The sequence below is a fragment of the Diabrotica undecimpunctata genome, chromosome 10, assembly GCF_040954645.1.
Source record: "Diabrotica undecimpunctata isolate CICGRU chromosome 10, icDiaUnde3, whole genome shotgun sequence".
Lineage (NCBI taxonomy): Eukaryota > Metazoa > Arthropoda > Insecta > Coleoptera > Chrysomelidae > Diabrotica > Diabrotica undecimpunctata.
In genome coordinates, this window is record NC_092812.1 from 42,702,176 (window position 1) to 42,706,966 (window position 4,791).

A 4,791-nucleotide genomic window follows, 5' to 3' on the forward strand; every position below is an offset into this window, starting at 1 on the left:
ATAGAGCTTGCAGACTACTCAAAAGAAAACTGATCCAACATAAAGACAATGGAATCAACAACTATTTAATGAACCTCTCACTTGTAGATGATACAAACTATTCGCTGTGGAAACTAACAAAAAAACTTAAACACAACGAACAAATGAATATGCCAATTAGGAAACAAAATGGCACTTGGGCTAAAACTGACATAGATAAAGCATATACTTTTGCAAATCATCTATGCGAGGTATTTCAACCGCATCAGAGGGAAGTCTCAGTTGAAGAAGAGCAAGCTATCCATGAAGTCATAAATGCACTATATCAAATGGCTGCACCTATTAAATCAAAGAAATAATTGATAATCTGGAAATTAAAAAGTCACCTGGATATGACTTAATAACTAGTTTAGTACTAAAAAATCTACCCAACGAAGGCGTAAGTTTAATTACTTATATATTTAATTCAATATTACAAACAGGTTATTTTCCACTCCAATGGAAAGTTGCTTAAATTGTTCTTATTCCAAAACCTAATAAGGATCACACGGAAGTATCTTCATATCGTCCAATTAGCTCGTTGCCTATTATATCCAAAGTATTTGAACGGCTTTTTTTGAGAAGACTGGAGCTTATTTTATATGACAGTAATGTTTTACCGAATTATCAGTTTGTGTTTAGGAAACAACATGGTACTATCGAGCAAATTCATAGGGTAGTAAAGACTATCAGAAATTCGCTCGAACAAAAAAATTACTGTACTGCTGCGTTTCTAGATGTCTCTCAAGCATTCGACAAAGTTTGGCATGTAGGTCTTATCTCCAATATTAAATCCATATTTCGCCATCCCATAAGTTCACTTTTAAGATCCTACCTGACAGATCGATTCTTTGAAGTCAAAAGAGGTGGGGAAATCACTAACCTGTTTCCAATTTGTTCCGGAGTTCCACAAGGAAGCATACTAGGACCCACCCTCTACTTAATATACACATCAGATCTCCCAACGACGACTAATACAACAATCGCTACATATGCCGATGACACAGTTATCATGGCTTCAAATTCTACAGAAACTGAAGCATCCCAGGTATTACAAAATCACCTACTTAAACTAGAGAGCAGGCTTAAACTGTGGGGAGTTCAATTTCACAGTTTAAAATCAACACAAATAACGTTTACTTTAAAAAAAGGTGTCGCGCCACCAGTTTCTATAAACAACACTCCACTACCAGTTAATACCGTCGTTAAATATTTAAGAATCCATTTGGATAGCAAACTTAATTGGGGCATCCACATCTGGAAGAAGCGCCTTCAACTCAGTATAATCTACAGAAAAATGTATTGGAACATGAGTCGATAATCAAATCTTAGCCTGAAGAACAAACTTCTGATATATAAATGTATTTTAAAACCTGTATGGCAATATGCAGCACAAATCTGGGGTACAGCAACTAATACCAACATACAAAAACTTCAACGATTCGGTTCGAAAGTACTGCGCCAGATCTGTAATGCCCCTTGGTATATTATTAACCACAGCTTACCCCACGATTTACAGTTACCAACAGTAAGCGAAGCAATATCTGCTGTAAACTCTGTATACAAGACCAGACTATCCTGCCATCCAAATCCGCTGGCCACGGATCTGCTCAACATTTCACACGTAAGAAGATTAAAACGACCAGACCCTTTGGACCTCTAGTAAATCTGGAGAAACAGAGCGTAGTGTCATGGTGCGGTGAAATAACAAGTTTTTATTCTGGTGTTTTCTAAATCTTTTCTTGATTTGTTTTTTTTTTAGACTTGTAATACTCATATGTGTGTCAGTGGTTTATCTGTATTAAACCTTGTTAAGTTGAAGTTTAAATTAATTGTTATATCATAGATTATATTTATATTATGTCTTACCTGGGTGCTCGCCCCTGGGCGGCTTCTCACTATGTTATTGTACATAAATTACACATATTGCTCATTGTTTGTAATGAGACAGATTGCAATAAACATTGGATGTTAAAAAATAAAAAAAATAAAAATTGAAAGTGTTACACCTCTTAAAAACTAAACTAAACGCCTATGTTTTGCTGGTAGTAGAATAGAAGAATATGGTACTATAATAGAATGGTACTATAAACCTAAAATGCTTCAAAATAGCCTTCGTAATTTCGAACAGCGACTTATCATTATGGACGTTGGTGGTATAATTTTGAACATGTAAACAAATAGTTATAGCTGATGCGTAAACTGCTTTGAATTATGAATTTATTAATTTAAAATTTAGTTCATTTTATTAATCAGTTACATTTAATAAAGTTTCCTATGAATGTTGAAAATTTCGTTTTAATGTAGTTTTTGGGGTGGCGAAAATTGATACCATCAAAACATACGCGTTACGTTTCAGTTTTTAAAAGTTGTAACACTTTTAATAAACTGATACTTTTTTTACAAGAATAGAGTTAATATCGCAAAAAATATGGATGTCTAAATTCTCCAGTAAAATACCTGTCTAACTATGTGCCACACATGGTATATTCCCTATTTAAAATTTAAGAGTTGGGGTACTGGAAGGGAGGGGGTTTACAATTGACAGATATCTATATCGTTAATAGATGACCTCTTTAGAATAAAAATTGACCTGTTTCAGCATTTCCACAAAATCCAATGAATGTTGCCAACGATGAGGGTGGACTCTTTTGAGTGGCCAACCTTGTACCTACAATCGGTTCTTTGGAGCTCATTGATTTTCTTGTTCCTTCCATGTTTGTAGTTGTTTCGCGAGTTCAGTACCACATGAGTTGCTTTTGTACCGTTTTTGTCATCCATTGTTGTACCTTCTATTCCCATGCGTTCTCTGATTTTTTCATTGCTTATTCTTTCCCTTATCGAAAACCTTAGCGTTCGCTGTATTACATCCATTTCCGTGGCTTCTATAATTCTTCGAATAAAAAAATTGTACTACATACATTTCCTTATTGTATATGCGCCTTCATTGAATATATTTCACTGGAAGTAATAAAAAAACCATAATTCATCTGTATTATGATTGCTGCATCTCTACTGAGATACAAATTCTTGAACTTGTTAATTTTTATTTGAAAAACATCTATATATATTTTTAGAAATGTATTTGTTAATTCTAACCTAGTTGAAATAGTTTCAAAAGTAGGTGTCTATAGACCAGGAAAACAAATCAAAAAAATGACAAAGCACTGATATAAATTAAAATTGACAAAGCGTTTGCTCAAGTCTGTATAACTGCTAAAAAATCAAGAAAAAATAATCATTAACAATCTTCAAACTGCAATGAATTAAATATTGGAGAAAAATCAAATCTTCCAAACTGGAAAGTACCCATAAATATAATTATACATAAGAAAAAGATGATTAATGAGAACTAAAAAACTACCCATCAAAAACGCTTCTCAATGTTCTCTAAGTTACTCACTAAAACTGAAAAAGAAAAGATCTATATATATATATATATATATATATATATATATATATATATATATATATATATATATATATATATATATATATAACAAGTTATGGAGTTTAAATATCTAAGCATCACATTATTTAGCTACGGAAAGCTCGAAATAGAAGTGGAAGATCAAGTGAGTAAAGCAAACAGAACCGCATGTTGCTCTAATGAAACCAGTGGCGGCTGGTGTGGTAAAATTTTGGGTAGGCCAAGCCAGCAAATTACATAAAGCTATGTGTAATCAGAGAGGGAGGGGTCACGGGGTCATGACCCCCCTCCCCATTAAAAATATATGGAAACCAACTTATCCTATTGGTGGTAAGACTAAAAGTGACATTGCATCAGAGAAAAGTAATCACCCTCAAGATCCATGACCTCCCCAAAAAAAATTCTGTAGCCGCCAGTGTGTGCAATACATTTTTTTTTGTTTGAGAATGGGAATCTTTTCTTTCTCGAATTTTACGTTTTTTTTTTAAATTTATTTGGGCAACCGTGCACTTGTTTGCAATTGTGTTGTTTGTTTAAAAATATGTTACAATTATAGATTATGTTACATATTTTTTTATCATAATTTAAAAGATAATTTATATTACAATTCGATAATTACGTTACAAGTGACAACGATGGTCGACGTAGGCCCGATGGTCTGGTGCCTAAACAGCGAGCATAAACACGACAATATAAATCGTTGTCCGGCAAGCTGCTTAACTTCAAACGCTTATTGTACGGGGATCTTATGTGAGCTGGGTCGGCCAGTTCCTATCGGGCCTATTAATGATATTTAAAATGCGTGAATACGATTCGATGTTTTCTGTGGGAATATAATAACATAGTTGTTTTAAAGGACGCAATGTATTGAGTGATTTAGTACATTTAAAAGTTATTTACATGCATTAACATAATTTTTGAATATGTGTTTTTCAATTTTAAAGCTCTTAAAATTATTGGGTAGGCCCGGCCTATCCTGCCTACCCCCAAAAGCCGCCACTGAATGAAACAATATGGAGAAATAAAAATATCGGGAAAGAAATGAAATGCAGAATTTACAAAACAGTCATCAGACCAACAATGACATACCCGGCAGAAACACGACGAGACAGATAATTCAAAAAGAATGTTAGAAACAGCAGAGATGAAAACACTTCGTGTTCAAAACAAATCGTTCCGACAATTCAGCAACTTCCTGTGAATTTTGGATATATTTGGTACCAGCAAGATGGATGTCACAGTCATAATCCCAGGGCATTTAGCGAATTTCTCCAAAGGACATTTCCCAACAGCATAATTGCAACAAAGGGTATAATCAAGTGGCCTTCAAGATTAGCAGATTT